This window comes from Molothrus aeneus, chromosome 11 (genome assembly GCF_037042795.1).
Source record: "Molothrus aeneus isolate 106 chromosome 11, BPBGC_Maene_1.0, whole genome shotgun sequence".
NCBI classification, from domain to species: domain Eukaryota; kingdom Metazoa; phylum Chordata; class Aves; order Passeriformes; family Icteridae; genus Molothrus; species Molothrus aeneus.
This window is the reverse complement of record NC_089656.1, coordinates 9,404,692-9,429,467: the sequence shown is the minus strand read 5'-3', so window position 1 is coordinate 9,429,467 and position 24,776 is coordinate 9,404,692. Positions and strand designations below refer to the sequence as shown.

At 39.0% G+C, this 24,776-nt stretch overlaps 1 long non-coding RNA gene across 2 annotated transcripts in view; it reads left to right on the top strand.

Annotated features, from left to right (window-relative positions):
• The window catches only part of LOC136561456 (uncharacterized), a 152,472-nt gene that overhangs the window by 91,686 nt on the left and 36,010 nt on the right, over nt 1-24,776 (top strand). For both annotated transcript variants that reach the window (XR_010784347.1, XR_010784346.1), the window contains exon 3: nt 10,809-10,903. This is a non-coding gene — a long non-coding RNA (uncharacterized lncRNA). The remainder of the gene's footprint in view (nt 1-10,808; nt 10,904-24,776) is intronic.

Here is a 24,776-nt window from a genome sequence, read left to right as displayed (position 1 = left end):
ATGCTGACAGTATAACCACAAAACTTTATAAAGAATCATATCCTGGTAAAATAATTCCAAACAAAACAAATGAGAATCCATGGGGGAATTATAGCATAGGATCTTGATAAGCCAAAATAGAAAACTGTAAAGTATACCAGGTGTCATTGTAGGATTTGTGTGTGAGTGACTGTATAGAGTGCACTGACACTCCTGATGTTCAAATAAATCACATGGACAAACTCCACCTGGTAATCTATAGGAATAAGTTAAGTACATTCTCCAAAATTATATCAAAAGCAGTTAAAAATGTAAACCATTAAAATGTGATAGAATAGCACTTTATTTATAAAAATGTCATTTGCATTTTTGAACACTGTTTAACTTCCATGCTTGTTTTGCTGTTTTTGAATAACAAATTGACCATTTCAAATTCATAATGAGGTATGAAATAAATGAGAGGGTACTGAGGGTGAGTCATTCATTAATCATAAGCAAAACGGGGACAAAATCAAGGACACAGGAGCACAAAATGTAAAAGTAATAGGTTGCATAATCTTTGTATTTAATATTAACTACATTATGTTTTTCACATGAGTTCTGAGAAGTTGGGTTCTTTATGTTTACATGAAACTAATCCAAGGTAAATTTTATTTCTCAATATTATTTTGTTCTAGAGGTTGCCCTCTTTTTAATAAAGTAGAAGACAACAAATCCTAGCTTATGACATTGTTATGAAGATTTAATAGAAGGGTTAGGAGGAACACTGAAGCCTACTGAAACTTTTGATTTAAGATATTCCACTTTTGACTAGAATGCACCAAACCCTTCTTGTTTGTCATGGCAGATCTCCCATTAAGGACATAAATTCACCTGGAATTTGTTGTTTTGGCCAAAATAAGTTATCATTCATATTCATGTGTCAGAGAAGGACAGAACAAGAACTATTATTCAAACCATTCTGTCTCTATCCTTTGAGAGTTCAATCCAGAGTGATTACACAATGTGCAACAAGGTTGTTTACAGTTTGCAGGTAATGTATTTAAATAGTAGGTGTAGCTCAAATAGACATAATAAAAATAATTTGTTACCCATGTCAGATTTCAACCAAAAACCACAAAATAAGCTAGATTGTAATAAGGCAAGGTGAATTGGTGGCACATCAGGGAGTCAGCTCATTTCAGAATCACTAAACAGATGCATCTCTCTGTTCCATATCCATTCATTTGGATGGAGCTGGCATTGATGTTAGTCTTTGTTGTTGTTGTTGTGGAGTTTACTGGACAGAGAAGGAGAAAGAAAGGAGAAAAGTCAGAGTGAGAGCTATGCAGATAACTTGCTGTTAGAACTGTTGTATTTTGTGGCCCCCAGTGTGGTACCCATGGCCAGCCCCATGAGCTCTGTGTGTCTGTAGGTCTGTCTGTGTGGGGCTGACCAGCACTCCTGGTAGCCACGTGCTGGAATCCCAGTACAGCTCCCAGCCCACACAGCATGGGCCACACCAGGGGCTTGGTGCTCCATACCAGTTTATCCTTCTGCACACAAAAAAAATGGACATGCTGGGCTGATGATGCCTCACTTGAGTCCTGTGGGGGTCACAGGGAGCAGCGCTCCATGTCCAGGCACAAGAGCCTGATGGAGTCACTGGAGCCAGGCACAGCTGTGCCCTGTGAGCTCAGGTGAAAGCCTGGCTCTGCCCCAGGGTCTGAGTCTGTTCCTGGGTCTGCACCAGGGGCTGGGGTCTGTTCCTGGCTCTGCACCAGGTTCTAGGTTTGTTCCTGTCTCTGTACCAGGTTCTGGGTCTGCTCCTGGCTCTGCACCAGGTTCTGGGTCTGTTCCTGGCTCTGCACCAGGGTCCGGGTCTACACCTGGGTCTGTTCCTGGCTCTGTTCCTGGCTCTGTTCCTGGCTCTGTACCAGGGTCTGGGTCTGTTCCTGGGTCTGGGTCTGTTCCTGGCTCTGCACCAGGGTCCAGGTCTGCACCTGGGTCTGTTCCTGGCTCTGCACCAGGGTCTGGGTCTGCTCCTGGCCCTGCACCAGGGTCTGGGTCTGTTCCTGGGTCTGTTCCTGGTTCTGGGTCTGTTCCTGTCTCTGCACCAGGTTCTGGGTCTGTTCCTGGCTCTGCACCAGGGTCCGGGTCTGCACCTGGGTCTGTTCCTGGCTGTGCACCAGGGTCTGGGTCTGTTCCTGGGTCTGGGTCTGCTCCTGGCCCCGCACCAGGGTCTGGGTCTGCTCCTGGCCCTGCACCAGGGTCTGGGTCTGTTCCTGGCTCTGCACCAGGTTCTGGGTCTGTTCCTGGCTCTGCACCAGGGTCCGGGTCTGCACCTGGGTCTGTTCCTGGCTCTGCACCAGGGTCTGGGTCTGCTCCTGGCCCTGCACCAGGGTCTGGGTTGTTCCTGGGTCTGGGCCTGTTCTGGCTCTGCACCAGGGTCCGGGTCTGCACCTGGGTCTCTTCCTGGCTCTGCACCAGGGTCTGGGTCTGTTCCTGGGTCTGGGTCTGCTCCTGGCCCCGCACCAGGGTCTGGGTCTGCTCCTGGCCCTGCACCAGGGTCTGGGTCTGTTCCTGGCTCTGCACCAGGTTCTGGGTCTGTTCCTGGCTCTGCACCAGGGTCCGGGTCTGCACCTGGGTCTGTTCCTGGCTCTGCACCAGGGTCTGGGTCTGCTCCTGGCCCTGCACCAGGGTCTGGGTTGTTCCTGGGTCTGGGCCTGTTCTGGCTCTGCACCAGGGTCCGGGTCTGCACCTGGGTCTCTTCCTGGCTCTGCACCAGGGTCTGGGTCTGCTCCTGGCCCTGCACCAGGGTCTGGGTTGTTCCTGGGTCTGGGCCTGTTCTGGCTCTGCAGTCAAGCAGGCCCATGCTGCACTCCCGATGGAGGAGCTGCACTTGAGCTGTCCTGGTTTGTCCCCACTGTCACACGCTGTGGCCGGCACCCGGCAGTGAGGCCCAGCCCCCTGAGGTGCTGCAGGCCTGGCTGGAAGGGCTGGAGCCGCCATGGCTGAGGGGCTGCTCTGTGACCTGGGCTCTGACTCGTGGCAGTCCCTGCTCACACCCTGGCCCAGCTGTAATTAATGCATGTTGTCTCGGTGCACAGCAATGTCTGACTAAGCAGCTGCCTGCATTTAGCCTGTAAAACAGGAATTAATACAGCAGTGGTTAATATTTAGTTAAAAATCATGATTCCTCAATATTTCCGTTCATAATTTTTGCGACTTGAAGCAAAGTTCTGTACGCAATTCTGTATTGAGGGAAAAACTTTTCTGTTGGTTAAAAGCACAAATTCTACCAGCTCTCTTTGTTTTCCATTAGCCTGGATGAAGAAAGTATCTTAATTTTTAAAACTCCCATTTAACTAATTTCCTACCTTCTCTGCTCCAACATATCTACATTTTATAAATTGAATTGGTGCTATTTTCACACTGTGCTTAAGGTGTTTCTTCCTTATATGAGAAGCTATATATAAGCTGCAAGGTGTTAAAGCCAGTAATTGTTAGTGGCGTTTTTCTTTCTAAAGAAATATAAAGGATATGATCAATAAATAGACTGATATACAATCAAAACTGAGCAATTTGCCCAGATTGCTGAAAAATCATACATTCCACTAAGGCCTGTGTAAGTGGGGAGATCCTCATGATATATTTACCTTCATTGTAGGTGTAGGTGGTTGAAGTGTGGTGCTCTGGTCTAGATTCCAGAGCAAATAGGTTACCTATGATATTATTATTCCCAGGAATATATTGCAAAGCAGTGCCTTTCTCAAGCAATGTGGGTAAAGGGTTCACTCTGTCCCCTGTGGTCCTCTGCTTGAATGCTTTTCCCAAGCTCCAGATCAATCTTTAACTCCTCACTTTTAAATTAAGATGAAATACCATGGAGAAGAAAGGGAACATAAATACTTCCAAAATTCTAGGAAATAGGTTTTTTCACTCTTCCCTCTCCTAAGCAAGACACTTAAAATTAAGAACCCCATGGAGTCTTCTCTCTGCTGGACCAAGTATTTCCACATTTTTGGAACCAATTTCGATTTTTTCAGCAGAATTTTTTTTTTTTCAACAAATATTCTAGTTTTTTGACCGAGTCTTCAGTCTTCTTTTTTTTTACAGAGACATTTTGGTATGTGCCTGAGAGGTCTGTAAAAGTAGAAAATTTCAAAAAAAACCCAGTACCATCAGAGGAATGTTCCTTTTATAGGTACCCTGCCCTGGTCTTTGCATGGTGTCTTGCACAATTAATCCCTCTGAATCTGAACTGGGCTTCCTCTGTACCTCAAACCATCCAGCTCTGCAGAGCTGCTGTTATTCTGCTGTCAGAGGCTGTTTCTTCAGCACAGATGGAGGGTAACTGTATACCAAAAGTTAAAAGGTGCAAAGAGTTTGGCTTTTGGGGGGACTTGAACTTATTTGCATCTTCAGCATACTTGAAATTGCTGTTGAAATACCTACCTGTGTGTTCATGAAACGTCAAAGTTGAAGGAATGCATTTTAATCAAATGTTCTCTCCCAGGTTAATGATTAACACCGTGAGAATTCAGCCTGGTATTTACTGTATCATGACACAAGTAAATTGAACTCCAAGCAAGTAATTATCTATTTTTTTTTAAAGTATGCAATGCCAAATTATTAACTTTTGTGGCAGATGGGTGGTAAAAACAAGGGTCAGGCAGTACCCACGGAGTCTTGTGAGACTCCTTTGTTCATACCCACTGTACTATATAAAAAACAGTGTTCTTATAGAGGGCTTCCTATTTCCAATGCAATATCTAAATCACTATATACTTTTTAAAAAAAAATACATCTCTGTCTTCATTATTGTATTAAAAATAATCCTTGCATTCTCTATCTATTTCTCACTCTTCATGATAGCAAACTGTACCTTCTGTTTATGTTTCAGTGGACAAATCAATTCATCTATTTTCCTGACAGATTTTGGTATGATCACAAATATGTCAGCTCTGTGCCTATTAAAATCAGAATTTTCAGCCTTCTTAATTCTGTAGGAAGGGGGCTTTACTTCTCTAGAAAAGTAGTTATTTTTCTTGAAATGTAAATATTACCTTTCAGGAAAGATGTTGCCTGGAATATTCTGCCTGAAATGTGAATGCTTCAGAAAATTACAAGCATCTAAAATTTTCAGAATTTAGGTTAGAAGAAAAATACTTGGCCATTATCAACTCTCCCGTTGTTAAGCCTGCATCTAGGCCTCCCAGTCTGCAAAGACTTTAAGGTTCTAATTCCATTTTGCAATTCCCAATTTTTTTTCACAGTAAGCTAGCACTGTTGAAAGGCTCAAAGGTGCTTCACCTAATTTTCCTTGTATCTCCAAACAGTATATGGCCAAGTTATTTAGATACAAATAAGCTTGAGAATATCACCAAATCCATTCTAATTTCATTCATGCCTTGGAGATAATAATTTAAAGAGCTAGTCACTGCTTGCAATTAAGCATGGAGAAAATAGATCTGTCCCATAATTTATGTCTGCAAAGGTTGGGCTGGATTTGTAATTAATGTTTGCTCCTTTTAATGAAATACTCCAAAGGTCTGCACTTCTGTCATTCATGGAGGTAATTTTTCAATTGATTAGTAAAATAATACTTGAAAAGTAAATGCACCTGCTTTAGCACAGAAATGTCTTAGTCAAGTAGAGACAATGATTGGAGTGCTAAAAAAATATCATTTCAATACAGTAGAGACTGGAGTTTTACTCCTCCAGAATTCAGAACTCCCACTAAAGAGAAAAAAAAGAAAAGGTAATTAAACCTCCAACAACTTTCTCAGCATGCTTTCATCCAGTTTAATTCCTGGGTGGTTTTCAGCATAGCTAAATACTTTTAGAAGCACACGCCTGAGCTGCAAGTGAAATATGCCTGGAAAGCATATGTTACAGCAAGACATAATTTTTATATTTGTGTACCATAGTATTTTTGGAGGGCATGATCAAATAATTTCATTTTAGAAATTTGTTTTCATTTTGGATAAACATTTAAGATTTGACAGCTCAGTTGGATTCTATTCTTATTTCCTTTTCCGGATAAAAGATCTTCAAACCTGCAAAGTGGCAAGACTTAAAATGGCTGGAAATGTCCTTTCTACAAAGAACCCACTATCAAAGCAAATGAAATAAAATAACAAGCCATCTCTGCCTGTTTTCAGGAAATTGATAAGGGTTTTCTTTGAGTTAATCACTCCAAAAAGCGTGTTTGATGGTTTCTGCTGCTTTGTTAATTTAGTCATTGTGACCCAAAGTTTACTAATCCTCTACTCCCCAGATCTCACATTTTGCAGGAGTGGTATTATGGGAATTGTCTGTAAGTTGACCAGACATGATGCAGAGCAGAAGCCACAGTCTGTGCCAGATTCCTTGACGGCCACAGACATGGTGATCCCAGAGGTTTTGGACCTTGTGTCACCTGGGACAAGGATTTTGCTTTCAGAGACAGAAGCAGGAGAAGGGAACGTGTGGTGAGAGAAGCCCTTATCCAGTGCTCAGCCTCATGGAGCAGAGTGATCCCGACAGTGCAGCAGGGGATGAGAGCCATTAGAACACTTAACTTTAAAGATAAAAGTTTATAGCTTTAATGCTGCAGTTTGAACTCTTTGAGTCATCTGAAGGATCCAGCTCTTATTAAAGCATGAGCAAAGCAGCACCTCAGGACTTATAAAAACCTGCACCTTGAACTTAGTGTAACTCCCATTAAAGTCAATGGATGCTGAGTCAGACCTTAATTCTTCTTGCATCTTAGAGATTCAAAAGGTGAAAATCCTGGCACTACTGATGTTTTGCCATTGACCTCACAGGGTCAGGATTTCATGCTAAAAGCCATAAAATGGCACTGACATTTCGTCATCGCTGTCTTGGATCAGATTCATAACAGTGACCCAGGAGACAAAAATCTCCATAATCCATTACTACTGTGCATCTACCCAACACTGTCTCACCACCTTCTACCTTATTTTAAGAGAGAAAATAATCTATAATTTGAGCTGCCTTTATTTTAACTCAAGTGAAGAGGAATGGAAAAATCTTACTATTAATTTTTCAATCACACTATTTTACCCTTCAAAGCAAATTCTTGATTATTTTATATTAATTTAATTTGGAAATTCTCTTTTGGAAATGAAGGAGGTTTTGTTGGATGATTTGTTTTTAATTTTTTTTCCAATACCTCTTCAAAAAGGCTTTTTAGTAAAACTGGAAGGCAAATTTCAGATTTATAGCATGATTGAATGAAATGCTTATGATTAGCAGTGAGAACTATGAGGAGTTTATATAATTTCTTAATGATCCTTAACAAAATATTTAATTAAAGAGCAGCTGGAAAGATAATCTTGATTAATAAAAGGAAATCAGGGAATTAATTTTCTGTAATGTAAGAGTACTTGCAATTTGTGATAGTTACCACATACCATTAGCAGTTAGATACAATAAACTGATAAAATACAAAATTATTCTGCCCTGCCCCATTAAATTTTCAAGATTGCAAATGCAAAATATTGGCTGTGCATTACAGATGATAAAATTAATGGATTCCAAGTTCACAGATAAAAATGTACTGAAAAATACAATTTAAAATTTGTGTAGGAAATTTATATTATATGTAACATGGCTTCTTTGGCATAGGTCATTGCATTACTTTGTGGCAGTCCCTTTGTCCAATGCTTTCAGTTCTAATTCTGCTTCTTTCCTTTGGCAAAGCTTGGTCACTTCTTAGCTTTGGTTTTATAAGTTTCATTGCAATAATAGTCTTGCTACTCTACTGGAATCAATGGGTTTGATGTCTTCAAATACGGGCATAGCTTGAACTGGGGGTGATCTGTTTACTAAAGCAGTAGATGTTTACATTTGGAAATTAAAAAAAAAATGCTTGTGAGTTCTGTGCGAAATTTCCTTCCTTCAAACTTCTCTTTGTTAAATAACTGCAGATCTTGAGACATTAGGGGTATTCACATTACCTAACTTGGTTTCTCTGACCTCTTTCTGGAGAAGTCTATGGAGACTAATTTTAAAATCTCCCCTATGTTCCTAGAGGAAAGTGGTGTGATTATTCCTGCACTCTGAGAGCATTTCTGACTTTACTGGAGTAGTTTGGGCTTTCCACCCCCACTGAGGCCTCGGTGTCCTCTGAGTTTTATGCAGTTGAAGGTCCTAGTCAGGAGTTGGTATATTATTTCTAAGAAATGCATATTTAAACACAGGTTAAGAGTAAGATTTTAACTGTTTGCTTTCCTGTTAACATTAATGAAAGCATATATTTATATGTTGTGCCTTTGAACATTAATTTCCTGGACTTCTCTAGGGATATAGGGGTTGGGTACAATGCATAGTTTTTCCTTGTTTTATTTATTCATGGAGGGGTATAATTTAGTAGCAACTCCCTTTGTGCACAATTTTTTCTGCTTTTTAAGTCACTTTATTTGTGCTGAACTTTAAGATGAGAATGAAGCCCTCTTTGTCTTTGTTGGGGTTTTTTTCTTAGAGCATGAAACATGTTTACTTCCAGAACACCGTGTAAATATCTCTTAAAGAGGTGCTTTGCAAATAAGCTATTATTGTACTAAAGAAAACATTGATTAGTTTTAAATGGCAGTAACAATTCAAGTGTATGTAAAGACAAGTGCATTTTCTTTTGAGGTTAAGCCTCTGAATTTAATAATTGAAGGAAAAAATACAATAAGATCTAATAGAAGAAGCTTCTGTGAAGTGCATTATGCAATTATGTCTGCCATAACTACAACTGCCTTTCCAGATCATAGCATGTTTTCTCCTCAGAGAAAGCAAAACTATTTTTATTACTTGGGGGTTTTTTTTGAAAAATGTACTATTTGGAAAAGGTTGTATGCTTTGTGATGATTCTGTTGATTCAGAAAACCAGTCTGTTGTTCCAGGACATCTGAAAATTCAAGACACCTTTCAAGTGAATACAGTATGCAGCTGAATCAATCTATTTATTTTTAGCTTTGTCAAAGTTGTATTCAAATGTGAAAACTGTTTTAGGGGATATCTTTGTGACTTCCCTCAATTAAATCATGTTATGTTTTGCTTAACATACACCAGACCAGAATTATTAGAAGAGAGATTTTGGCTGTGTATGGTGCAGTTTAGCTTGGTGAATTGCATAAGTTATTAACTGCCTAGATTAGAGCCCAACTGTACTACTCACAGAACCTGTGTGCTGGAAAGATCCTGTGTGATGATTGTGCCTACATAGTCAACTTTCTTGCAAAAGGGAATACTATAATCCCTTCTTCGTCATCACATAAAATAGACCAAGTGGGATTAGAATTATAGTAGCAAAGATTCAGATTAGACTTTAAAAAGTAGGGATATTAACTAAGAGGTTGTACTGTATTAGGCTCAAAACTGTAATGAGGAAAGGTGGTGGGAAGGTGTTTGGCTTATGCAACTTTTTTTCTGTTAGTGGAAAGCACAGTCTGATCCACAGTTCAGAGAGCTGGCTGCAGTTCCAGTCAGAGGCACATTTAAATTGTGGTGGAGTAAAGGTTCCCTCGTATGAAAGAAGTGGCATGGTTAAAGCATAAACATGAAGTGTAAGTGTTAAGAATGACTTTCCACAAAGAAAGAGTCCCAAGAGTCCCTTCTTGTTCCTTGTGGGGTGTAGGTTGGGAAAGAGTGCTGCAGTTGGATACAACCATTTAATTAATGTGCATCTTGTTTGCTCAAATCGTGGCTGTAACTCCTCTGAGTGTTGCAGCTCTTTGTGTTTCATATCAAATTTTCTGAAGTCACTCAATCTGTTTACCATGGGTGCTGGTGTGTTATACACACATGTGCACTTTCATTTGCAGTGATTTCTGATCTAGCATAGTTTTGTAAAGACCTCCAGCTCAGTAGTATTAAAGATGATAAATGAATACATAAATCCAAGGGGAAAGTACTAAAGTTAATAGTGAGGAGGATTTTTGCATAAAATAATCCTGGTTTCCAATATTTTACAAAGTCCCTTCTCAATTAATGTGTGCTGATAAAGCTCTATTCTATACAACAATTTCCTCTCATCTTGTGACCCCATATCTGCAGTTTTTCCTTATGTCTATTCCTCTTAAAATCCAATTTTCTAGTTATACTAGTATTTATTAAAAGCTTGACTGTAAGGTCTTTGTTTACCCAAAGATCTATTTTTATCATAACTGTTTATAATGATTAAACCTCAACAACTTAAACACTTTACACAAAATAATGTATTTTCAATAAATTGAAATATTAACCAATCATATGTAATGGTTCAGTTCTAGCAAATGGATTGCTAGAAATCCTTAGGGTTTCATATAAATTGAAAACTGTATTGACTGACCAGGCTGCACTCGAATTGCATTGCATTTGGATCAAAAAGCATAGAAAAAGTTCTCATTATAGTTCCCTGACATTAATTTGAGCATTTTTATATGTGTGTCCTATTAAGTACTTTAAGTGCTTTTTGATAATTGTGCTTTGTAGTTTTTACAGCACTTCAGCCTATTCCCAGTTCAATTTCCTCTTTTATCCGATGTTTGAAATATTGATTTCTGACAGATAAAAGCAAACCTTATAATCTCAGCAGCATGCAATAAGTGAGTAAGAGGGGGCTACAGAATGCATCAGGGAATGGTCATATTTGAAACCGTCTTTGTTTTATTACATTTCGTCAACAGAATTTACTTACTGCTTGCTGGTATTTATGTAAAAGCAGGACTCCTGATAGTCCAGTGATATTAGCAGCTCCTGGTATACTTTTGCATTTAGTAAGATAAAAGAAGAAACTCCCTTGGTGGTTGATGATTGCAGCTGCTTAAACTGCTGTCAACTGGCTTGAAGTAACTGTGATTTATCTTCCTCAGATTGTGCAGCGTTGTGTCCGTGAACTTCCAGAGTTTGCATTAAAAAGTGACAGAACATCAGAGTGCCAGAAGCTTCTCATATTGTGGCCCTGAAGGTAAAAGCAAAAGAAACTCTCTTGGTCTGTGTTTGGGAACATTGTCCAAAATCTCTGCAAAGCTCTTGTGACATGAAAGAGATCTTTAAGAAATGGGTTGGGATTTTGAGCATGGACTAATTACAATTAAGAGATGCTAAGGAGTAGCACTGGTGCTTTGCATGTTTTCAGGGTGTTTCTTCTGTAATTTCTAAAAACTAGAAAGAGAAATCCAGTCCAATGCCATGAATAGTTAATAGTATGCTAAGAATTCAGTTTGCATTTATTTCCTTTTCATTATCCAATGTAATCCAATGTCTCACAAGTAACATTGCATTAAACATTCCTACTCAGCTCCATCAGCACCCACAGTAAACGAGCAGAATATACAGGGAATTAGCTGCAGTATTTTGTCTGAAGTCATGAAAATTCAGAATGCTGTTTTAGAAGGCGAGGGAAGTTCCTCAGGTTACACAGTACCTTTGCAATCAATGGCAAATCCTATCAAAGTGACAATGGAAGAGTCTCCATCCTGAGCACCAGGTTAGGAGGAAGCTGAGTATCTTTCTCTTGAGGCATACATTTCTAAGAGGGATTGATGTACTTGACAAAACAAGCAGGTGAAATAAAGGAGGGAGAAATATGTTTTTTAATAATGTGGACATTTTTAAGATGAACACAGAGATTTTATTCAACCCCAAATTAGCAATTGTTAATTCAGAAACATTTTTTTTTACTTAGTCCTAGAAACACTTAAAATGACTACCTTGCAACTAGATCTTCCCACACCTGGGTATAGAATGGTTTTCAAACAAAAGACTTTAAAAATGCTATTTTAGTGAATTTTGATTATTATGGACTGGAGCTGGAATTCTGCCAGTCAGTTAGCAGAAGTTTACTCTCCAATCAATTCAAGTTTTCATTACTAAGCAATTAGTGTTTAACGTTTTAAGTGATAAGCACTTAACTGTGTTCTGGAAATAGTGGGTTGGTGGTAACAAAGCCTGACAGTGTTCTGAAGAATGGCAGGCCTGGAAGAGTGATTTGGTTAAGGCTGGCAGGGAGAAAAGATCTTCTGAGCTCTACAGGGGTTGACCAGAGGGCAGGTGGAGCAGAGCTTGCTTGGTGGCAGAATGTTCTAGAGATGTGGTGCCTGTAGGGAGAGAGAACAGAGGAGTAATTAGGAAGGCTTGTTAGCCCAGGACTTGGGTTTAATATGGTCAGAGTCAGAGCTTCAAACGCAAGGATTATGGTGCATGGCCCAGCCAGTCCTCACTCCATCCTGATGCTGACATCAAGGTATGCCACGATATTCACATGTCATATATAAGACACAAATACATCAACAAAATATTTCCTTCTGTTTTGGAATATGCTAGCTGCACCCCACCCAAATTTTGTGTCTCAAACAGACTCACACAGAAATGTGTATATGTGCAGGTTACTGTCCTGTATGTTCCCATATATACAAGTACTAAAATAAAGATTCTGCAGTGGGTGATGTAACTGTAGACAATCTCCATTAGAATTTCAAAGGAGCTACTTAGCATTTTTCATATTGGATAAGTTATTTACAGTTCACTATTTAAAGGAAAAAGCATTGGAAAAGGTTTATCTTCTAATAAATCAAGACCATTATGGCATCAAGTCACAAAGCCTGAAGGTATAGAGGCAGTTGCAGAAGCTGTGTCTTGCAAAATATTATGTATACTGTATTATATTGGGTAGCTGAATTAAAAGGGCTTCTATGAAGAATTATAAACAATTAGAAATGGAAAAGTACAATGTGGAAAAAATAGCACTGATAATTTTGGGTTGGGGTTCTTGTGGGACTCAGGTTGGGAAACAAACCATTGAATACATCAACTGATATTTTCTAGTGGCCTCTTTGAATCTGACACTGTAAATAATGCTGCAGGCATGCACATTCCAGTAGTATAGCTGATAGAAATATCTAAATGCTTTTATCTCTGAAATTTTATTTTAAAATTTAAACCTCAGTGTTGCAACTGACGGCACTGAACACATCAAACTAATGTTGGTAAAACTCTGAGGTGTTGACCAGCTTCACAAGACTAAACTGTAATATACCTAACCTTGTATATGGGAAGGATTTTGTTGTCCTCAAACATCTATTTTGTTGCTTTATTTGATGGGAGACAATGTCTTTGTGTAAAACAAAGAAAATTAATCAGAGATAATTCATCAGACAAGCTCAGAGCAAGTTCAAGTATGCAAGTGCCTGTGATTAAGTAGACATGCAGCTACCTATTTAACCTAAAATATCTGTAAAGGAAATCTGTCTAGATTTTCTAGGACTTTTAAAAAATAAAGTTGTTTCCAGTAATGAAAAGGAGTGACAGTGCTTCACCAGGTTCTGTTTTGGTGCTAAATAAATTTTTAAAAGCCCCCAAAAGAAAAGCATTTAGTTACACACAATGAGATCAAAAGGCTGAGTTCAGCTAGTTTTGTTGTTCCCAGCTCTTTGTTTCTGAAATTTTTTTAAGTTCTGCTGAAAATTTTGGAATGACATTTTGGAGAGTTTCAGCACAAATGATTGGAATTTCTTGGCATAATGCATAAAAATCACTTCAAAAGGCCTAGTTTTGGTCTTTTGCATCAGAGGTTTGAAAGTGTAACAATACAAACAATTTTTCACTGCTTGCACATTTTTTGACTATTTGAAACAGAATTTCAACATTAATCCCTACAGTCATTACATCTGTGCACAGAAGTGTTCATTACAACATTGCTAATAACTTGTGCCCTCTGTTGCACAGTCAAAAGAAAACACTGCATTTTGTGCCCCTCTGAAACACACACACTGTGTACACTACAGGCATTTACTGCAATTTTTATCACTATGTTTTCTGTTTTGGATGACTGCTGTAAAGGGTCAGAGGAAAAAACTAAGTCACCTTCATAGATGTCTTCTCTCACCTTGGGCTCTCTGACCAGCTGTGATTTATATTCCTATGTACATAATATAAGAAAATGAATACATTCTAATGACAGTAAATGTTATTTAGGGTAAGTTTACTTGCTCTGATGATTTTTACTTACCTGAGGAAGACAGCTTTAAAATTTTACCTGAAATTTTAGATCAATTTTTCACTACAACTAAGGCATTTTAACAGGACTATTGTTAATAGGACTAAGCCTCTGGCACTCCAGTGGGATGCTTGAGGAATCAGTGCTCTATGTGCTTGTTTGCAAGACTTTTTAATATTTCTTTGTAAAAGTAAGGCAAACTGATAATATTAGTATATGTTTATATAATTCAGAAAGCAATTTATCCACTTCACAGTGTGGGCACATGCACAGCCTGCAGCCCAGCACTCACTGTGCCAGACCCTCAGCCTGGAGCTGCCCCACAGCTCCTGTGCCCCAGCTGAATTCCTTGTTAAACAAAGTGTGCCAAGTGTCAGAAGGATGATATCAGGTACAGTATGCTACATAACCAAATGACAATATTTCTCTCATTTTACCTCCTTAATACCACCTTTAGCTGAGTGGGAAAGAACACAGATTGCATGACCTTGGAGATGCTTGTTCCTGCATTTATTATTGAACAAATATGGCTTTCAAAAGATGAAATGTATTTCAAATATCAAATATCTCCCTATTCTGAGCTAAATGCTGCCTTGATATGCCCTGTACACCCTAAGCTGACAGATGTGAAGTACAAGTAAGAGCAGAATTTGACCAGCTAAATTTAACGTCATAGGATTATGAATACTACAAGAGCCATGGATTTTCTAAGCATAAAATGCTACAGCATGCCTGAATTTCTGCTTTCAGATTTAGTCCTAGATAGTCTGGTTGTAGGGCTAGGCAGTAACAAAGCAGCAAAGGAATATCTTTATTCTGTGGTAGAGATCTTAAATGTACAGTGCTTAGAGAGCTACTCAGAGATGTACAGGGAGGATTCTATGTAAGTTTGCCCTTATATCTTAACCTTTTTTCCCCTTGCTTTCTCAAATATTTAGATTTTTTTTTAATCTTTTGTTAGAAAAAATTTTAAAAAATATTCTAATTTCAGGATATATTCAGGAAAGGGTTCAATTTGCTTGAATTATTTAAAGATATAATGGGAGTTTTCTCTCAGATTCTGGGGAAATGTTTTTAACAGTGTTTGCAAATGCAGAGCACATTGCTTCACTGAAATATTTGCCAGTGACTGTGGCAAAGGTTTTTCATGGTGGCCACTGTCATGGCCTGGTCTTTACTGCTCTTTACTGTAGAACAGTCACAGAAGCAATTGCAACACAAGATCTTGTACACCCACATTCTTCAGCAGCTGCATGTAACAAAATATTTTTTTTTAATTTTTATTGCTAAAGAGCCGGAAGCAGATAGGGAATCTTCCAGTGAAACAGGCCCTTACAAGCTTTTCTCACTTTCACCAATGGTGGGATTTCCAGCAGAAAGTGATAGCAAAAGACCTCCTTTGCAACAAACTAGATGTAACTTGGTATTATTGCTTATCAAGTTGAAATCTGAGGATCCAATCAGATAACAGATTTTTCAGAAAGGTTACAGTGGTTTTTAGCTGTCAGTATTGATTAACAGAGTACATCTCAGATAATGTGTCTTTCATTCTTAACTTTTGGGTTCTCCTTCCCTTGCAAATGATTTGTGGGAAAAAATGGATATATTGATCACATGTCTTGTGAAAGAACTTTTAGAAAGTTCTTCTAAAAAAGAAGATTGACACAGACATGCCCAAACTCAGCAGCTCTTAGGTGGTCCAGGCAGTCACCTGAGATATGAGAATGCAGACTCTGAGATTGTTTTACCAGAGCAAGAAGTGTAACTGGTTTCTTTCATTACCAATCAAATGAGAAAATTACTGGGTTGATGGATCCTCTGAGAAGTTATGAAGGTCATCCATCATAATCTTTTCCAAACATTCCATTCTCATTTAAATAAATTTTTTTTTCTTTCCAAAAGCCATCTTTCCCAGTGACTCTTCTTCCAGCCCTAGAGCTCCAATCTCTTGGGAAATTTTCTTAAGGGCTATTTTGGCTAAAAGTCTCTGGATCTTTATTTATATATTTTTGTTTTGTTGTAGATGAGCATGTTTCTGGGTTTTTCCCTTTGTCTCTTTAGAAATGGATGGTTATTGGCCTAACATCATGCTAGTCATCCCTTACCATCATGTTTCTTGGCTGTGGACCTACAAAAGCCTGTTTATGCAACCCAAATCAGTCAGAAATGTATTCCCTGAGCCCCAAAGAAGATTATTGTCAAAATCAAAAGGCTTCACAAAATCACTTACCTTCCCTAGAGCACTTTCTTCATACAGAAGAAAAAAACTGCTTTTTTCAATATATGCAGAATAAAATGTTTTCATTTTTCCTTGCTAATTGGCTTCTTTTGAGAAGTACTGTTTCCCATGATAACGCTGTCTAAGACAAGCTCACCCTGCCTTTTCAGGAGGGCCCATTATCTGTGCTTTAGGCCTCTGTTACATTAGTATTTGGCTTTTTGCACAGACATAACTTAAAAATACCTGTGTGGTAAAGGATTGTACAGTCCTGGCTTGAGTCCTGGCTTGTGCTTTGTGGTGTTACTGAAATATGAGTAAGAATCACTGGTGCAACTCACATAAAAATATGAGTCTTGTAGCTTGGAGGACAGGTATTCCTGACAACAAAAAATGTATTTGGCTATTAATGTTCCTAATTCAAAGAGGAAAAAAATAAAAGAGATATGGATTAAAAAAAACTAAAATAAAATTGTCCCTGTTGTAAAAGCAGACATTCAGCTGTTACAAGTTGGCAATGATCCACTGGTTTCCACATAGCTCTGCTGATCATGCCAGCTGAAGAGCTGACCCTGAATATTATCAAAGTTTTCTTGGAGGTGGCAGGAAAATAAATCCTTTACAATTTCCTCTTTAAGAACTCAGGATTTCCGTTTTTATAACTGCAAACTTTCAGAATGAAATGTGGAGCACAGAGACAGGCAGCACCACACTGACTGTGTTTGATTAGGGTAATCCTTTTTTTCCTTCTATGTGGTTACTACAGCCAAGCAATTATTTATCATACTTTCAATTGCTTGAAGCACTGTAGACTACAGGTTAAATATTCTCATGTCATTGTGAGCTTCTGCTCCAAGTTCTCATTGAAATCTAATGACTTTCATCTTCAAAAGAAATTTTAATGAGCTCAAAGTATCTACCCTTCTGCTTTAATTGTTACACTTCACATTCTGCAGATCAAAACCTCCTATTTTTCTTTTTTTTTTCACCTTAAAATGCCGTTGACAAGTTCTTTCCGGAGCTCTAAACTTCTGTCCACTTTTTATTGGTCATATTCATGTAGGATATAAATCCAGAAATATGCAACACATGCAGATTTAAACCTGTAACAGATCTAGTACTTACCCCTGAAGAATGGAACATGTGCCAGGCACTGTTACTTTGATTAGCCTGGGATCAGGGATGTCTCAGATGTGGGTGCCTGTAGCAGTCAAATAAAGCCATTAAATCAGTGGTAATAAATGTATTAGGTACAAGTACCAAGACTTTTCCTGGATTACTTGAGGAACAAAGCAGAGAAAAAAGTTTTTCTGTGCTTGTGTGTGAAGACAGCTACACATACACTGTTGTCCTCTCCTTCTGTCACTTCATGGGCCTGCTGCATGTGTGTCTTAGGTGCCAGTTGCTCAGTCCCATCAGCATCCTCACACGTTCTTGTGTTTTCATAATCCCCTTTTGCTATGAGCATCCTTCTTTCACTCATCCTCATAAATATTAATTACTGTGCTCAGGTTGAGATAAATACAGTTAGACAGCTTTTCAAGTGGAAAGTTACTGGCTTGTTTCTATAAAGCTGTAGTCTTGAATTCCAAGTTCTGGTCAATATTTAGTGTGTAAATGAAATGGGTGTGACCTGGCTGCCAGCAGCTGTAGGGATTGGAGTGCTCTGAAGTATCTGGCCTTAACAGTTGAGTTTCCAGTATTATTCACAGCAAGTGTTTAATTTGTTCTGCTCCTCCAACCCTTTAGAGAGAATTATTTCCCATTTAGTTTCTTATAAAATTCTATAATCTACAGCATTTTAGCACTTTGTATCAAAGTGTAAAACATGCAGTGCCAGAGTGACCCTGGTAGGTCACTGGCACTGCATGTACTGAATGGAGGGACACTGAGCGATTCTCTGATCAGCTCTACAGATCTAGAATTTGTTTTCTGTTGTGCTCCTCTGGTTGTGCAGTAGATGAGACTGAAGAGCTGTGCAGTGCTGTTCCAATAGTAATGGCTAGGAGGCTGGGGAAGTGTTGGGCTCTGCTAATTACTAAAGGTGGGCCACTGTTAAATTTAGATATAAACTGTTAATATATATTAGCAAAAGGATCAACATTAATGTTCTCACTCAGTTTTTGTTACTGCATGAAACTTTCTTGGGAGAATGCAGGGGAAGAGTTTTGTGCTTGATCATGGGAAATGAGGAATGCAGCACAAAAATGTTCTACCTGCATTTTAGGAGGCATAAAGTGCATCCATCCTGCAAGAGTCAGTTGGATGTATATTGCACTCCAGGATGACTCAGACCCTTGAAGCTCTACAAAATCTCTGAGGTGTTTAGAGTAAGTGTTAAATCTCTTTTCAAGAATCCTGAAGCAAACTACTGAGACACAGATCTAGGTCAGATCTGAGTCCTAGAGCATTCTTAAAATTATTTTTTGGTAAAGAAATTCCAAGTTGATACTTGTGCTCATCTCCCTGTATGATGCTCTAGGTTTAGAGCTCAGTTATTAGTTATTAGGGAATTTTCAAAATTGTTCTTTTTTAGCTTCTTAATTTACTATCAGCCATCCAAAGACAGATTGGTAGGATATAAATGAAATGCTATAATTATACAAGGGAGTGGGTCACTGACCTTTGGATTGCAATATCTTGTCTCTTTTGTCCTTTCCTTATACCACCCAGTCTACAGGATGAAATTGCATCTTTTTCTCTGGTTGTCTCAAGAATGAGGTGGTATTGGAAACTAGTGAGGCATGGCACAATGTAGGTGTTCATAGCTTGCAATAATTTACCCATTTTCATTTTGTTTGATTTTATTAACACCTGTGTCTCCAGGGAACACAGGGAGCAGGGGAGGAAAGGAGAGAATACTTCAACAATAATCTAATGATCAGCACTTACGCTCCCCCCAGCCCTGCTGTTATGTCAAATGTCAAGATACATCACAGCCAAGCAATTTATAATACAAAATGCGTGGATATTTAAAGGAAGAAGTGCAGATGGTGGGAAGCTGTGTGTCATGACATACACACAGACATGGAGGACAGCAAGGGAGTCATTAAAAATATGGATTTTTTTTGTAATGCAGTGGCTGTTTGTCAGCTGGTGTAATTGGCATACATCAATGGAACCACTCAGAAATACACCTTCTGAGGAATTAGGCACTTAATGGAACTTAATCAAAATTCCTTACAGAAGACTAAAAAAAATTCTTGAACAGAATTTGGAGACAAAGAAAAAAGCACATAAGGAAATATGGGATTGCAGTCTATTGAAGTTTCATCTGGATATTAGTTTCTGGAGTATTTCTGTAGATATTGATATTCTAGGCAGTAGAATGCAAAGATTTGCTATCAAGTTAACCAAAGTATTCTGAGATTTGAGAAATTACAGTAGTGTTTAGTTAGAGACCTGATTTCAACATAATCAAATAAATCCATCAGCAAACTTTTAAAGTCAGAATCAAAAGAAGAGTTTTATTAGTGTCATTTCCTTTTCTTGTCCTTTTTAGTTGTTAGATGACTTTTTTTCCAGTCCTGTGTAAATTTAGCATAGATAACAATCTGAAAAACATCTGCCAGATTATAAATAAATTTTTAAAAAGGCATAAAATCGCTCAGTCGTCTAGTCAATTTCATAAGGACTTAACATCTTCAATATCTGACTGCAGTAATATAATTTTTGTTGTTATATGCTCTGATCTTTCAGACATGAATTCTTTGTTCACAGTCTCAATGGGAGGGTTTGTTGTTTTTTTTTTTTTTGTTTTCTTGTGATTCATAAATATGGGAATCTGGTTAGAAGGAGGGATTGAGAGAAAAGGAAAGGGTAAAGTCCAAAAAAACCACACAGGCAGTTCTTCCTTATCACCTGTCTTGTCCTAGGAAAAATTGAAAGTAACACAGTTTTTAAGATATTGGTATTACATGAGTTTAAAATGTGGAGCAAACAGTTCCAGTCTACTGCCTAGCTCTCTTTTCTGACTCTTTATAAACATCCTCATTGATTTTTTTTTCCTCTTTAGGTACTAGAGTAGAACAGGTAACAGTGTCAAGTTTGATATTTAGCAAAACACAAGGTTGTTGTAGTGTCTTATTGTGCAGGTACCATTTCCTAATAAAAGTCCTGGCTTACATGGTTTATGACATCAATAAAAGGATATTGAAATGGAAGGTACAGAGTGGGTTATACACTAAGAGAGAGTTGAATTTAAAAAAATATGTAAATTGAAAATCCTGTATTCTCTTTTGAATGCCTTGGGGTTTGAAGTCTTAGGACTTTGAGTCTCAGCAAAGCACATAAGGGTGTGCTGCACTGCAAAGGACACTGAGCTCTGGGAGAATGTGGGACAACCCAGCTCTGCAGTCAGGAGAAACATGGTGATGTTGTACTGCTATTGCACCCACTTGGACTGGAGCTTTGTGGTGCCTGAGCTGGTGCTCCTGCTCACACACCTGAGCTGGTGCTCCTGCTCACACACCTGAGCTGGTGCTCCTGCTCACACACCTGAGCTGGTGCTCCTGCTCACACACCTGAGCTGCTCACACACCTGAGCTGGTGCTCCTGCTCACACACCTGAGCTGGTGCTCCTGCTCACACACCTGAGCTGCTCACACACATGCACCATAGAGGGGGCAGCTCATTTAGAGTGACCACAAGCATTTATGCACATGGCAGTACATCAGAGTAATCAACCTTATCAGATCTGTGATTTAACATGCCTGTAAATCACTGGTTTCACTTAGTTGAATTTTTAAATAATCGGGCTTTTTAGTTATAATTGAGCATGACTAAGGCTTCAAACAAAACATTATTTAAAATTTAAAAGATCAAATGGGTTTCCCCCTGAAAATATTGTCAGGTCAACAAAAAACAAACAGCTGCAGTTATTTGTGGGACTGAATTCGATGTTGTGAATTTTCCCAGTTGAGTGAGGGAGAACATGAGTAGAGAGAAAGACAAAAGGTTGTGCAGCAGCAAAAAGAAAGCCACAGAACACCAGAAAGGGAAAACTGAAGGCACTGAAATGGCTGCAGGACTTGGCATGATTGTCAGTACTCCTAAGCACAGGTTTGTTTGTAGGTTGCTGGTTTTGTAGCAGGCAGTGAGAGCTGGAGGCTGTGACAGTCCTGAATTGCTTTGGGGCTGTAGGGCCAAACTTGGGGAAGAATGAAAGGTGGCCAGCAGCTGTATGAACGGGCAGACTGACGTTATCTTCCTCCTCTGTCTTGATCTCAGTCCATCATCTGTCACACGCTGCTGCTCTGTGAATGTGTGAGGGTGCAATGAAGTCAGGGGGAGAGCACAGCCCCTGCTCCCAGAGAGCCACATGGTGTGCAGGTGGGCAGAGTGGCCTGGCAGTGTGGGAGGGAGGGGAGTGCATGAACAGAGTCAGGAATTTACATCCTCCTGTGCCTGTGCCCATACTGCTGACTTTCTGCACGTTGAGAACTCTCTGGTTTTCCCAATTCCATCACCTCTGCAGAGGGGCAAGCTGTCCTCTCTCCCTGCAGGTGAAATGAGTAGCACCACAGATTGTGACTGTCAAGGGATACTCATCTCAAAAGTGTTTCATACACAGTGTTTCAGCCATCTGAGTGCCAAAACTTGTTTGCAGGGCACTTTATATTCTCATGCTAATTCCAATAGGACAGTTAATTTCTTGCAAGATTTTAGGCCTCGTTCTCACTGGTATGTTACAGGACACATGACTAAAACATTGTAGATAAACTGTACATTTCCAGCTCATGAAAAAATAGGTGTCTTGTTAACCTGTTTCTCAGAAACTGATAGGGAACATATTCCAAGGAGTTTAATTGGATGTTGTTTATAAACTAACTGTACTGAACCTGGACCGATTCCAAGATTGCAATTATTATGCTGAACTGAACAATGAGAACTCAGTTTCAGTGGCAATTATGATGCTAATGTATGCGATGCATAGATAGTTCTCATGTCTAAATTTCTGATCTGATGCACCCCATGAGAGGCACAGCAGTGAGGACAGCCTAAGTCACCCCTTGTTCTACTCTAGTGCTGCAGAAATGCTCTTTGATAGCTGATTATAAGAGCTCTGCAATACCCAGTGAGAATCCCTTCTTCCCTCACTGGTTAATTTATCCTCTCACTGTGCTAGAGGTGCTGTGAGCTCTGTGCTTCCACAAAACTACTGCAGTAGTAGCTGCTCACTGGGGATGAGCAGAGAGTTTCACTGCCCTGTCTTCAGCAGGAGCAAGACTCAGGTGAATCTGAATATGCTGAATATTGTGTTCAGGTCACCACGCTCTGTTCAGAGGGATTCCATGCACCACATGCTCTGCTCAGAGGCTGTAAGAAAGGTTACCTGGTTACTTTCTGCATTCCCTTTAGAAAATATCTCCAGGTCCTTCTTTCCCTTTCTTACCACAGACCCCTTGTTGTCTAGATTGTCAGTCTGGCCTGGCCATTCTCATGGGTCACTGTCAATTATTGCTCTGCTTCTTTCAACATGTACTAACAATCCATTCTATCCAATTTTTCCCCCACGATCTTGGAAATGCAGCAACATCAGTATGAAAACCTGAAACAAGGCTTTGAACTCCCAAGTTTGAAAGCTGACATTCAAATTAGTTTTAATTTAGAGTTCATAAAACACATAAATGGTTTCTCTAATACGTCCTGTAAATGTTCTCATATGACAGACATTTGATTTCTGAAAACTAGTAGTGCTCTGCTAGATTAAAATGTATCTTCTTACTACAAAGTAATCTTTTAAATTTCTTTCACTTTAAATAGGCCTTCACATAAGGTGAAGGTTTCTACTCTAAAGAGACTGTGTAATAAACCTCCTTGATTTTTCCCTTTCCATTAGAAAGTTACCAAAAAACTGTTCAAGTGGGTACATGGTAACAATTTCAAAGAGTAAAGAAACTCATTGCTGATGGAAAAGTGACATGTGAGCTTTCTTTGTGTAATCTTAAATCATAAACACTAGCAATAAAAAGGTTGAGGTTTTTTTAATAAATATTAACTGCATAACTTGATTTTTTAGTCAGATTTCAGAAGGTCTTTGTCCTGAATCTCAACAAATTGACAAGCACAGATAATATCAAAGTCTTCTTGAGAAATTATTACTGTTTTTTGAAAATGTAGGTCATATCTGTGTAGCAAATTTAAATAATCCTCCCAAACATAGACCTATCATAAAAATCCATTTATTCTGTGATTCTATATGAATACATAAATCTACACAAATCCAAATTCTTTTAATAATTTCTTCTGAAGGAGATTTAACAAACAATTATATTTTTCAATCCACACAGAGTCAAGGGAAGATACTTGAAAGGCCTTGTTCCAATATGATTGATGGTTTCATGACTGGAGAAAATCCTGAAGAGACAAACTAAGGATACATTAGCTCCTGCCACTTACTCTGAGGGCCTAGAGCTGATAACTGATTCATAATGATCACTATGTTATATTTTTTAAAAATTTATTTTCTTATCTTTATTTACCAGGAGTAAATGCAAAAACCACAGAAATTTCCTCACACCTTTTAGCATCTTTGCTAATTTGGAGACAACAAAGGAACCTTCTAAATCTCACAGAGTGAATCAATGAGCTGGCAAGGGTTTCTATAAAGGGTGAATATAGAAATGCTTGAGACTTCAATGTGTGAACCTGTTTATCTTCTGTTGTTGTAGGAACTTATGTCCCTTTATTACCCACTTGCATGTAATAGCTGAATATGTTTGGGATGCCCTCAGCAACTTTTTTGATGGTTTGGACTATAAAAGGATGGAAAAAAAAACCAACACAAAACATTGTTATGAGCTGAATAATGCTTAAAGATCTTCCAACTGCCAAGAGCAGCCTTTAAACAGATGAAGTTTGTTGTTGTCCTCTTTTCCCTCTCTTTCTAGGGGAAGGTTCACCAAAAGATTTATAACAATATCAACTCCAGATGATATTAGCAAAAAAAAAAAAAAATAGCCTAAATTGTCATTCATCTGTCTGCTGAGGTACCAAGATTCCCTGGTGTCAGATTTGTTCCGATTGCAATGTTGTTTTTTTATTGTGGTAGGAGCCTTTCAGAGCAGGAAAATAAAGTAGTCAGAATAAAAGACAACATCATAGTCGACTCTGGAAGTCTATTTGCAGAAAAGTGGTTTCTGCCAGATTAAACATTGTAATTTCCAATGCTTCGTGTAGTGATAAACCTTCCTTCTCCTGGAAGCATCTCTTTGTAGGCACGATGACAGCATGTCAGTGTTAGCATGTTGTAATGAAGTGATGCTCACCCTGAGCCTCCCAGTGCAGAGCTGAGGCACAGAGTGAGGAGGTTCCCTTGCCTGGGAAGCGCCTACACTGGTGTGCCAGGTACACAGAAAACTGGCAGAAAGCTTTGACATAAAAGCTCCCAAGTGCAGCTTCCCAATCCTGTGTGCCAGACTTCCTCCTTGAGTGGCAGCCTCTTGGGACTGCAGTGAAAACAAACAGGGTCTGGTTACCTGAATAAACTGTGAGTCTCATCCAGCATGACTGATAGCACTGGGGCCAGATTTTGAAATGAACTGGCAAAGATCACTGCAGGAGATCTTTTCACGTGGGATGCTGCAACCCAATCCTTTAAGAGCTCAGTGGCAGAGCCATGAA